Below are 14,044 nucleotides of genomic sequence, written 5' to 3'. Positions count from 1 at the left end.
TTCAAGTGTGGCAAGGATGGCCACTATGCCAGGGAGTGTCCTCAGCAGCAGACAGCTCAGCCATCTTAGCCGTCTGCAAATTCCAAGCTGATTAAGAGGACTTTCATCAAGAGGAAGGTGCCCAGCAGATCTGGTCAGGTGCACTTCACGGATGCTCAGCAAGCTGTGCAGCAGGAGACAGTTATGGCTGGTATGTTTACCATTGAATCCCATCTAGCTTTGGTGTTGTTTGATTCTGGTGCATCGCATTCCTTTATGAGCATGGGGTTTGTAGAGCGTCACAACTTATCACTATTGGCTATACCGTATGCCTATAAGATCCGTACTACGGGTTCTCAGATGTTCATCAATATCCGCATGGATACAGTAAGTTTGGTATTCGCCACCCACACTTACCGTCTACAGTTCATGATAATGCCTGGGCAAAGCATTGCTGCTATTCTTGGAATGAACTAGTTGCGGTTGTATGGGGTAGTATTGGATATGAAGAGAAGAAGTGTAGAGTTACGGCTTCTGTTTTTTGAGGATAGGATGTCTCTCATCATACCCTTAGAACCGGTCTTACCTGTTGCTGCCCATGCTGAAGCCGTTCCTAATCTTACCTCCATTCCAGTAGTATGTGAGTTTCCAGATATTTTCCCTGAAGATCTTCCTAGATTGCCACCGGACCATGAGGTAGAATTCTCCATTGAGCTTGAGCCTAGTACTGCTCCTATCTCTAGGCATCCGTACCGCATGGCTTCGAGAGAACTGGCAGAAATGAAGAAGCAACTAGAGGAGTTGATGGACAAGGGTTTCATCCGCCCAAGTTCTTCACCATGGGGTTGTCCAGCGATTTTTGTGAAGAAGAAGGATAGTACTCTATGGATGTGTGTGGATTACCGCCCCCTCAATGCGGTAACAGTTAAGAACAAGTATCCTTTGCCTCGCATAGTTACTTTGTTTGATCAGTTAGCTGGTGCCAAGGTATTCTCAAAGATAGATCTCCGATCGGGCTACCATCAGATCAAGATTAGGCCACAGGATATACCAAGGACAACTTTCTCTACTAGGTATGGGTTGTATGAGTACCTAGTGATGTCTTTTGGTCTCACCAATGCCCCAGCTTTCTTCATGTACCTGATGAACTCAGTCTTCATGTCGGAGTTGGATAAGTTTGTGGTAGTGTTCATTGATGACATTTTGATCTACTCCAAGAATGATGAAGAGCATACCTGTCACCTCCGGATAGTCCTAACTTGACTCAGAGAGCACCAGCTGTATGCTAAATTCAGCAAGTGCGAGTTTTGGCTAGATCGAGTGCAGTTTTTGGGACATGTGTTGACACCTAAGGGCATTTCTGTAGATCCCAGCAAGGTGCAAGATGTGTTAGATTGGAAGTCTCCTAGGTCTGTGCACCAGATCTGTCAGTTCCTTGGGCTAGCTGGATACTATCGATGTTTCATCCCCGATTTCTCCAAGATAGCCCAGCCCATGACTAAGCTGCTCCAAAAAGAAGCTAAGTTTGTTTGGGGTCCAGCTTGTGAAGAAGCTTTTCAGTCCCTGAAGACTTTTTTGACCACTGCTCCTGTATTGGCTCAACCTAATATTGAGAGGCCCTTTGATGTTTACTGTGATGCCTTGAAGACAGGATTGGGGTGTGTGCTTATGCAAGAGGGGCGTGTGATAGCTTGTGCTTTGTGCCAACTGAAGAAGCATGAGGTGAACTACCCTACCCATGATTTAGAGCTAGCTGCTGTAGTTCACTCTCTGAAGATTTGGAGGCATTATTTGTTGGGCAACAAAGTGCATATCTTCACTAACCACAAGAGCCTTAAGTATATTTTTACTCAATCTGAGTTAAACATGAGGCAAAGCAGATGGTTAGAGTTGATCAAGGATTATAATTTGAAAGTCTACTATCATCCAGGAAAAGCCAATGTGGTAGCTGATGCCTTAAGTCGTAAGTCGCATCAGGTTGAGGATATACCCTTGTCACTTCACCACATAGAGGTGCTAGCTCAGATTGCTTTGACCTCAGAGCTACTGGAGCAAATTATTTGGGAACAAAAGGAAGACCTCAAAGAGATTCCTCACATCAAGAAGTTGCTAGCTGAAGGACGTGGACCTCATTTTAGCATTGATGAGCTAGGAGTCGTGAGATACAAGGATAGGCTGGTGGTTCCATCCAATGAAGAGCTGAAAAGAAAGATTTTAAAAGAAGCCCATCATTCCAAGCTGTCTATCCACCCTGTTAGCAACAAGATATACCATGATCTATGCCAACTGTACTGGTGGTCTTACATGAAGCAAGATATCACCCAGTTCGTTGCGGAGTGTGACACTTGTGGTAGAGTCAAGGCAGATCATATGCGTACTCCTGGATATCTATAGCCCTTGCCCATTCCTGTTTGGAAATGGGAGGATATTTCCCTAGATTTCATTGTGGGTTTACCCCACACCTCCTCGGGCTTTGATTCTATTTGGGTCATTGTGGACTGTCTCACCAAGTCTGCCCACTTCCTTCTGGTGGACACTAGATACAATGCCAAGAAGTATGCGGAGTTATACTTTGATCGGATTATGACCCTACATGGAGTTCCTCTCACCATCATCTCTGATAGAGGGTCAGTTTTTGTCTCTCGTTTCTGGGAGAAACTCCAGGAGTGTTTGGGTACTCATCTTCTTAGAAGCTTGGCATACCATCCCTAGACTGATGGTCAAACTCAAAGGGTGAACCAGGTGCTCAAGGATATGCTGTGGGCTTGTACCATCTCTTTTCTTGAGAAGTGGGATCAGTGTTTGAAGCTGGCCGAATTTTCTTATAATAACAGCTATCAGGAGAGTATCCGTATGGCACCATTTAAAGCTTTATATGGACAGAAGTGTAGGGCGCCACTAAACTGGGTTGAGATAGGAGACTGTGGGTACTTCAGGCTAGATTTCATAAGGAGGGGCTCGAGAGAAAGTAAATATAATTCGTGAACACTTGAAGTCAGCTCAGAGTCGACAGAAGGCTTACGCAGACAAATGAAGAAGACCTTTGGAATTTGCAGCTGGAGATTATGTGTATCTCAAGGTATCTCCTTTGAGAGGGGTACATCGGTTTGGTGTCCATGGCAAGTTAGCCCCTCGGTATGTGGGTCCATATAAGGTGTTGCAGCAGTGTGGTCCCATTGCTTATCGTCTCCAACTCCCTGAAATTCTCTCGGCAGTTCACAATGTATTTCATGTCTCGCAACTGAAGAAATGCCTATGAGTTCCTGAAGAATCTGTAGAAATAGAAGGACTTCCGCTCCAACCTGATCTGTCTTATGTGGAGCATCCTATAAAAATTTTGGATGAGAAGGAGAGAGTGACCAGGAATAGGGTGATAAAGTTTTACAAGGTACAATGGCAAAATCATTCTGAGGCTAAAGCCACGTGGGAACAAGAGAGTTACCTATTGAAGCATTACCCTCATCTCCTCAATGGTTCTGATAGTTAGTTGCTACGTCAAAATGTATTTCCTACCTTGTTCTCACACTAGTCACATGAAATCTCGGGTCGAGATTTTGTTTTAGGGGGGTAGATTTGTAACACCCTCGATGTTACGCCTTAATCAAAATATTAAACCATGTCATGAGCATCATGTTTATGTATTATTGCATGTGGTAAATGAGAAATTAAATTTTATTGCACTAATTCTCAAATTGAGCTCTAATTTATTCCTTGTCCAAGTTGTCCTTCCAGCACGTCATCTCTCTCCACGTGAGAGCTCCATAGCCACAAAGTCAAATGATAAATTATTGTCATTCACTAATTATTAGCATACCACTTGGCAAGATTTATATCTCCATCAATCTCGCGACGCGCCACTGTCATCTCTCATTGTTCTAATTATCCTGCCTTTACTTCGCTTGCTAATCACCTTAAAAAAATTATCAGTGCACGACGCGCTGCCACTGCCATAGTGTGTCGCACACGCTACGCATTAATCTCACTCACAAGTTCGATCGGCGAGCATGCCGCTCGCTCACTACTATGCAAACACGGTGCATGAATCCTTTCCTCACGCAGCACTGTAGCAGCATGAGTTTCAAACATGTCAGAACCGGTACCAGAGCAGATTTTCAACACGCCAGAGTTGCAGCAGCATAGATTTTCCAACAACAGCACTGTAGCAGCGTAGGAATCACCATTCACCCATGGAAAACACTATAGTTTCGTAGAAAACACTGTTTATCCGAGCAAACACGTCGTTCCCACGGCGTTTTATTACCTTTAAGCAAGCTAGTTAGCCACTAATCTTACGACGCGTCGCTGTCGTGTCTTTGCTTCTCCATTTCCTGCGTCTCTTGCCTTTAAAAGGATACGCCGAGCTATTTCGCTCTGCTGCTCACTTGCTTCTCTCAAATCAAGTTTCTCTGTTCTTACCCATGAAAGCTGCATCTATCGATTTTCTCCTATGCTGCAATAATCAGCTGAGGTAACTAGTTTACAATTGATCTTCTTATTCTCTAATGTTTCCTTGACATGTGGTCTCCTCCTCCATTAATTCCTTGACCTGCATAAATGAACCAGCACCCCACCGCCAAGCACGTTCAGCCCCAAAGCCCACTCCAATCCTAATGTGCTCGTAAGTCCAAGACCACTCAAAGTTCAATCCTTGAATTAATTCTCTCATGACCAAAGACCACACCACCGCACATGGCACGGAGCCAGAGGACAACCCTGCCAACTCATTTCGTGCTTCCAGACTACTTAGCTTGTCATGACCACCCACAACCAGTGCTATATATGGTTCTGCTCCGCTCCACATAGGGCAAGCATTTGCTAAGCTCCCTGGTGTCTCTCCTCTTGCATTGCCTCCGCACATCGATCACCGTAGGTGGCACTTCATTCAATTCTGAGGTAGCTAGCCTGTAAGAATTCCTTCATTCTTCTTCTTATTTTCTTGACTCGTGGTCTCATCTAGTAATTCTTGACCCACAGTCATGTGCAAGTCAACAAGTTCAATTGCGTGATTAGCCTCCTCCAATAATATCATTTTCTTCATCTCTAGAGCTCATTTGAATTTATTTATTGATTGTGAAATAAATTTTGTTAGATTCCTAAATTCATGATCTATCTATTAGTGTAATTAGTTCATATAGTTCAGTGATACCTTTAGGGTTACTTTATTATTTTGAAATGCTTATTATGGTTATTTAGAGAATGAATTTTTATGATGCATGGTAGCTAGTGCACCTTGTTTTATTATATATATAGTAAATTGATTTTAACAATAAGGATGCCTTTAGTTGCTAAGATAATACATGAAATGTTTCATATTTGTTTAGTGGGAATAATAGGTAACTTTACGTATTAGTCATTAGAGTTAGCTTAGTAGCTTGGTAGATGTATTCTTATTTTAAGAGTTGCGGTTGCCCATATATTAATTATTGCATCATCATCACTGCATGCATATAGAGGACGAGCCACTAGAGATCGTGACCTTCGGCGAGCAGGAGTATGACGAAGTCGTCGAAGAGTACAAGGAGATCCTCGTGCAGGAGGAAGTTCCAGAGCCGCACGTCACTGACTTTGCTGACACCGCGCCTACCCAAGGCAAGCCCCGGTGCATAACCCCTATTTTTAAACGATCTAAATATATTTATATGATATGCATTTACGTTACAGGCATTTTATGGAAGCTACATGCATAAATATATCCACCATGAGTCCTACTAGTATAGGTCGAGTAGCTGCTATGCTCAGGATGTCGGTAGCATGAGTAACCTATCGTTACTCGCAAATAGGTGTTTAAACTGTGATATCATGATGAAATAATGGAAAGGAAAATGATGACCAGACAGGGATGTGGATTTGGTACTGGTGGGTGTGAGGGGTTGTGTCCTGCGGCCAACAAGGCATTGCCCGGTTACACTTTTTCCCTGTCTATGTCGATTAAGGACCGGTCGTTGCATATGACTCTAGGCAAGTCACAGATTATTGTCCCGAGCACATACTTGGGTATGGGCGCAGGAAAGGCTTGCTACTCTCTTGTCATGGATCCGGCTCTTTCTGGACCGACTGAAGGGAAGAGGAGGTGGTGGAGGTCCTTGCACCGCACTGAGTCCGGGACTTAGGATGTGGGGGCTTAGAGTCCAAGTTTGGATGGGGACCTGGACACTCGAGATAGGAGAGTGGTGGGTTAGTCCTGCTTGTGCCTAGGGTACAAGCGGGGCGTGTGTCTTCAGGGCACCTAGCTAGGCACATTGATTCGTGAATCGCCGGGTTATCCGGTATGGCTTGTCTGCGGTTTAGCACCGTAGTAAGAACTGAAAGTTGAAAGGAGAAGAAATGGAACTGATTGCTCAACTCTTGCTTGAAAGTAGAACAGGCTTATATAGATTGACTAGATGAAAACTTAATACGGCTGATGATAATAATGTATCAATAAGGACTCACTATTAGTATTGCTTTTTGCTAAAAGAGAACCAGCAAACCATAAAGCCTAGCATATTCCTTAGAGTCGGGAAAGTATTCCCACTATTGGATAAGTCTTATGAGTACATTGTGTACTCAGGGTTTATTTACCCCTGTTGCAGGTGATGCTTGAGGAGTTCCTTGTGTGGAGGATCCATCTGGTGGGCTTAGACGAAATCCTCGTTATCTTATCGCTAGATGTTATCTTTTAATATTCCGCTGTTTATCATTTCACACTCTGTATTTGGTATTGTAATAATGTACTTTTCAAGAAACTCTAATGTATGAGATAGACTTGTGTTGTAACTTGTTTTCATTATTGGATCCTTGGGAAAAATGTGGATCTTTCAGGTTCTCCCTTGGGGTGTGCCCGACGGACACCGCTCGTTGTAGTTACTTTCAGGGTGCTTTGTGTCTGATGGAAGACGAGCACCTTCGTAAGTACGATATTTCAGGTGGTTCTGCCACAGTAAGGGTTGTGTCGACCAAGTTGGAGTATATGACAAGCCTAGGGCAAGTCTTGTCATGGGGTGCTACCTGGGCACCCCTAGAATGGATACCTGTGGTGGGTAAATGGTATATGAGGTGGTCCTAGGTGTGAACCTATGATGGGAGAAGCCTGGGGTGGAGGTGCTATGGTGGCATAGTAAATGGAAACCCTGATGAAGACATTCTGGCTTGGTCATCCCTAAGGACTTACTAGTACTCAGATTCACTGGGAAGCCTTACGTACCACTCGCCCTATATGGTGTGGGACGGCCGGACTACTTGGTAGGATATTGCCACTACTGCTAGGTTGATAGCGGACAGTGTAAGGAGGTATGGGGTGCGGAGGATTTGCCCCACATCCTTCCGAGACTTCATGGAGACCTTGTGGACCCAGCTCATGACTCATAGTTTTAGCCACCCCAAACTAGACTTGGGGTGTACCAGGGCTGAATGGTAGAGTGGCATTATCCTAGGCTAGCAAGCGGTCAGAATCAGCCCAGTTGATGATGGTCAGCGAAGAAGGCAGATCTTGTGGTTATGTAAAACCTCTGCAGAGTGTATGGTTGATCGATTGATACATGTGCCAACTTGTCGACTATGGACCTTTCCTGGGTTTCACTTAAACTAGATAGCGAGATGAGTCCTTCTCTTCTTCCCTCATGAGAGAGTGTCGGTCGTAGCCAGGGGCTACGGGCCATGAGACAGTGCCGAGAGGGAGTTGGCCTATCGACTGAGCAATGGTATGGTGATGATATGGAGATGGTGGTATATTAATCCTAGGATCGAAACCTGGCTTTGAACAGAAATGGGGTGGAATGTGTGTGGGAATGGTGTTAAAACTTGACTATACTATTATATACTTGATATGCTAATACATAGGAAACCCCAGCCTTATAGGTTCCTTTTGATTATATCCAACTTGCATCCAATTTCCACAAAGCATAGCTCATAGGGTGAGAGTGGCCAGTACAAATCGTACTGATAAATTTTGTCACATAGGTTCTGCTGAGGAGTATAGCTCTGAAGAGTTTGACGGTTGAGGGGTTCATTCCTACGCTCGAGTTTTGGCGATCTTATCTTCAAGCTGTTCTGAATGTATGCTATTTTTTATTCCGCCAATGCGGCGATGTAATAATTTATATAATTCCACACTATTTATACTCTGATATTATTGTTGTATGGATATGGTATTTGACTGGAAGTTGGGTAATATGATCTACAACGGTCTTATTACACTTTGACTCTATGGATTTTCCTTCGCGGAAATCAGGTCGTTTCAGTTGGTATCAGAGCCATACTTAACCCTAGGACGAAACCCTTAGAAATGGACGATAGAATAGGACGTGAACAACCCTTCTTTCGGTTATATTCCAACCCTGCATTTGCTTTTATGCAAGGCTTATCTATTTATTGACCTGCTAACACCTGTTTCCTTAAAACATGCAGATGGCAATGAACATTGAATGGCCGCCTATAGGACCGCTACCTCTGGACCACGCCAAGCTTACCTTTGACCTACGTGAGCTCGGGGGTTTTGCACAGACCCTCTGCCAAGTTCTCATCATGTTAGGAGTCCCTGACGAGCTTGTCAAAGTCACCTGCACCGGGAAGTCAGCTCAGGAAGGAGGAATCAAAGGACCGGTTGTCACCTTACTCGAGTTCCTAGCTAGCACTACCTTACCTTCTGTCCTAGTTTTCACTGAGTTGACTATAGAGGACATAGTTGAGGAGGGTCTGCGAGCTATCTCACACAAGGCACTTCGCAGAGTGATGAGGGACCACTACGAGCACCTAAAGACAACAGAGTTCCATCTACTTCCCTAGGCCCTCGATCTCAGCCTTACCCCTAGTGAGAAGAGTTTTGTAGCTGGTAGAATTATCTTTGCTGAGGAGGACAGATGCCTTCACATCTCGACTATCCACCTACTAGAGCAGGATAGGTACATGACCCAGCTTGAGCAGAGAAGATGTCAGGACCAGGCCCTTCTATGGGAGTACCAGGAATGAGACTCGTAGGGAGCACATGAGCGAGCTAGTCTACTTGAGACAATTACCAAGCTATAGGATGAGCTCAACCATCGTGAAGAAGTCCATAGAGCCGAGGTCACTAACTTATAGGACAAAGCCGCCGACCTAGGCAACAGGAACTGCTACCTCGACAGCAAGGTCTTGGAGTTGTAGAGAGAGTTGGACGACAAGAAGGCCAAGTTCAACCATGGAGGAGACAGAGAGAGGTCCAAGGGATTGATATGCTGAAAATCCAATCTAAGAACAAGACCATGACTTAGGAGCTAGAGGAGTTTAGGAAGAAGGCCATTCATAACAAGGGTCACCTGATCAAGGCACTTAGGCAGAACAAGTACCTATAGGACAAGTGTGAGAGGACTTGGCAGGCTTGGTAGAAGTCTGACAAGAAGCGCCTCAGGGAGATGAAGGGTATGTGGGATTAGCTACCCAAGGAGATTCACAGCAAGACAAAGCCTAGGATAGAGGAGTTTGAGTTGGCCCTGACTCACCTCAACCTAGATGCCTACCCTACCCTACCTAGAGCCAAGCCTACTAAGAAGCTCACTGAGGCCTTGAAGTACGTGTCCCAACTTCACAAGTCTGACGAGGAGATCGAGATCAAGAACAGTCATATCCCAGCTGTGGTGTACGAGTTAGAGTAGATGACCCTGTGTGGTCATGAGTCATGTCAGTGGCTTCCATAAGTTGTACCCCATGATGTACCCCTTATGAGATGTAATATGAGGCACTATGCGTAGTATGATTCTCGCGAGTCTCCAAGTGTAGCTACTAGAGATGATGCTATGTAATAAAACCCATGTAATGAATGTTTTGGATCTTATTGCGTCTTATGGATCTTATTGCTTCTTTGTAATGAGTGTTGGATAGTATAAATGATTTTCTTTAAATCGTCAAAATCATGTAATCATACTAAATTATAAGCACTTATGGCACAAACACTAAAATTCCTATGATCCGTATTGCAGATGTCGAACTGCCGCTCTGCTCGCCTAATGAACCAAGGACGTGTGCCCACCCTCGAACTAGTCAAACCAAATGGGGGGCATGATGGCAACAACCATGGCCATGGCCATGGCCATGGACGTGGAGGGATACCCTTCAACCTGGAGAATACCCTACCGCTTGTTGAGGAGAACATTCCGCCACCACCACCACCGACCCTGGCAGAAGTGATGGCGCAACAAACCTAGCTTCTTGCAGCTCTTGTAGACAGAGCAAACCATTGCTAGGGAGGTCAGCAGAATGACTTCCAAAGGAAGCTAGAAGGATTTCTGAAGCTAAGGCCATCTACCTATGATGGCACCGACCCTAACCCGCTTGTAGCTGATGACTGGCTCAAGGAGATGGAGAAGAAGCTCGACCTCACCACCTTCACCGACGATGAGTGTGTTGGAGCTACCACACAACAGCTCGCCAGTGCAGCACGCGCCTGGTGGGACAGTTTTAGTGATTCCCATGAGGACCCTGCCAACATCTCATGGGATGAGTTCGCCAAAGCATTCACTGAGTATCACATTCCCAAGGGTATCATGGAGGCCAAAGCCGAGGAGTTCCACAACATCAAGATGGGAAAGGACAGGGTGACAGAGTACACCACTCGCTTCACCAACCTTCTACGCTATGCACCTTCCTATGTTGTGAACTCTGAGAAGGAGAAGCTGTACTATTACCGCAAGTGACTTAACCCACACATCAAGCTGAAGTTTGGTGGTATTGAGAGTAGCACGCCGCGTGCTCTAGTGGATTGCTGCATCTAGATCAAGATGGACCATGCTGAAGCTAGAGAGGAGTACAGGGAGCGGAAGCGTAAGCCTGAGGAATCCTTCCGTGGCCGTGATCGTAAGAGGTTCCGTAGAGATGCACCATCTAGGGAATGCTCTTGCCACAACCAGGATGACAACCCTAGATCGAGTAGGGGTGGTGGAGACTACACCACCAAATACTCCCGCCCTGCTCAGGATCGTTACACCCAGGACTATTATGCTCAGGACCACAACACTCAGGACCGTTTCAACCGTTCCCACTTAGCGAATGAACGCCCAGCATAGAACCACTCTGCACCAAGCACTGGAAACTAGAAGGCACCCGTGCCAACCCCTACAGGTGGTGCGCCTTTCACCTGCTTTGCTTGTGGCCAACTGGGTCACAAAGCCACTAAGTGCCCTTAGAACTCAGCCGCTTAGAAGTCTCCGTTCAAGGGATCTGCTACTTGTGGACGTCTCAACCATCTGGACATCGAGGAAGCATGGGCTGCCCCTGATGTTGTGTATGGTATGTTTTTAGTTAATGGCAATACTGCATCAGTTCTATTTGACTCTGGAGCAACTTGTTCTTACATATCATCCAAGTTTGCACGAGAGCATGACCTGCCTGTAGCCCCACATGGAAAGCCTATCATCACCGGCTCACCTTTAGGAGACCTAAAGTGCACCCACATCTGTAAGGGAGTAAGTCTTACCATGGAGGGTCTTATCTTTAAAGCCAACCTAACCCTGTTACCTTCCACGAGCCTAGATGTCATCTTAGGTATGGATTGGCTAACCATTCACCAAGGTATCATATCGTGTTCACCTAGATACGTCCAAGTGACCCACCCATCAAGCCAAGTTATTAGGTGTGAACCCCAGTCTAGAAAGTCCACCTCTATCCTATGTGCCCTTAAAGCGAGTTCAAAATCACAGAAGGAGGAGAAGACAGTTCATGATGTGCCTGTGGTCAGAGACTATCTCGATGTATTCCCTGAAGAATTATCGGGTATGCCACCAGACCGTGATGTAGAGTTCATCATTGATCTTTTATCGGGAACAGGACCCATTGCCAAGAGACCCTATCGCATGTCAGTTGATGAACTGGCCGAGCTCAAGAAACAGCTTGATGAGCTCTCGAAGGGATATATCAGACCCAGTGCTTCACCCTAGGGATCCCCTGTTCTATTTGTTAAGAAGGATGGCTCAATGAGAATGTGCATTGATTACCGGAACTTGAACGCAGTCACCATCAAGAACAAGTACTCCCCACCAAGGATCGATGATTTGCTTGATTAGCTCAGAGGTGCCAAGTATTTCTCCAAGATTGATCTCACATCTGGCTATCATCAGATGAAGATTCGAGAGAGTGACATCCCGAAGACAGCTTTTGTGACTAGGTATGGGCAGTTTGAGTTCATTGTGGTGTCCTTTGGACTCGCGAATGCTCCTGCCTACTTCATGAACATGATGAATAAGGTTTTTATGGATGAACTGGATAAGTTTGTGGTAGTATTCATTGATGACATCCTTGTCTATTCACCCACCACCGAAGAACATGAACGTCATCTAAGAACTATGCTTGAGAAACTAGCCCAACATCAGCTCTATGCAAAGTTCAGCAAATGCGAGTTTTGGCTATAGAAAGTTGCCTTCCTAGGCCATGTACTATCAGCTGAAGGTGTCATAGTTGACCCAGCCAAGATTGAAGCTGTGAAAGAGTGGGATCAACCCCATAATGTGATAGAAGTCAGAAGTTTCTTAGGATTGGCTAGATATTATCGCCGATTCATTGAGAACTTCTCCAAGATACCCTGTCCGATGACCAACCTTCTGAAGAAAACCAAGGAGTTTGAATGGACGCCTGAGTGCAAGCAAAGCTTCTAGGAATTGAAATAGAAGCTTACCACAACTCCTGTGCTAGCATTGCCTGATATCAGCAAAGATTTTGTGGTCTATTGTGATGCATCCCGTCAAGGACTTGGCTGTGTATTGATGCAAGGTGGAAGAGTGATAGCTTATGCTTCTTGATAGTTGAAAGAACACGAGAACTGTTACCCTACTCATGATCTTGAGTTAGCAGTAGTTGTGCATGTTTTGAAGATCTGGAGACACTACTTGATAGGCAACAAGTGTGATATCTATACCGATCACAAGAGCTTGAAGTACTTTTTCACTCAAGAGGATTTGAATATGAGGCAATGCCGATGGCTAGAATTGATCAAGGACTGACTTGGAAATTCACTATCATCCGGGAAAAACTAATGTAGTCGCAAATGCTCTCAGTCGTAAGAGTTACTGTCACACTTTGATCACTGAATCCGTACCACCTGAACTCAAGGAAGAGATTGATGATTTCTAGCTTGAGATGCTACCGCATGGCTTGTTGAATGAGCTCCGCATATAGTATGATCTCACAGATCACATTCGTCAAGCTTACAAAAATTGTGAAGAAATCGAATACCTCCGTGGTCTGATGAAACTAGGCTACAAGACCAACCACCATGAAGATGAACAAGGAACCATCTGGTTCAAGGACAGAATCTGTGTATCTTCTGATCCAGCACTACGAGAGGAAATTCTATCAGAAGCCCATGATTCTAAGTATTGTATTCACCCTAGAGGTTCAAATATGTATCAAGACTTGAAGAAACACTTTTGGTGGAAAGGCATGAAGACAGACATTGCGGGACATGTGACATGATGTGACACTTGTAATAGAGTCAAGGCTGAACATCAAAGGCCCACAGGATTGTTAAAGCCCCTTGATGTTCCCAAGTGGAAATGGGAGAGCATATCCATGGATTTCATAGTTGGATTGCCCCGTTCACAAAAAGGCAATGATTCCATCTAGGTGATTGTTGATCGTTTGACCAAGATTGCTCACTTTGTACCAGTTAAGACCAAGACCGATGCCAAAAAGTTAGCAGATCTATATGTTGAGCATATTCTTAGACTGCATGGAGCTCCCTCTAGTATTGTATCTGATCATGGTCCTCAGTTCATGTCCTGATTCTAGGAAGCCCTGCACAAGTCCATTGGAACCAAACTTGATTTTAGTATAGCTTATCACCCACAGACAGATGGACAGACTGAACGAGTGAATCAGATCTTAGAAGACATGCTTCGCACTAGTGTACTAAATTATGGCTCTAATTGGGAGAAATGCCTACCCTATGCAGAGTTCTCTTACAACAACAGCTACCAAGCCAGTATGAAGATGTCACCGTTTGAAGCTCTGTATGGCAGACCTTGTAAGACACCTTTGATGTGGTCTCAACCGGGTGAAAGATCGTTCTTTGACTCTGCTAAGATTCAAGATGCCGAAGAAGGAGTTGCTCAAGTAAAGGAGA

The sequence above is a fragment of the Miscanthus floridulus genome, chromosome 3 (assembly GCF_019320115.1).
Source record: "Miscanthus floridulus cultivar M001 chromosome 3, ASM1932011v1, whole genome shotgun sequence".
Taxonomy (NCBI): domain Eukaryota; kingdom Viridiplantae; phylum Streptophyta; class Magnoliopsida; order Poales; family Poaceae; genus Miscanthus; species Miscanthus floridulus.
The sequence above is the reverse complement of the archived record's forward strand: the minus strand, read 5'-3'. Positions refer to the sequence as shown.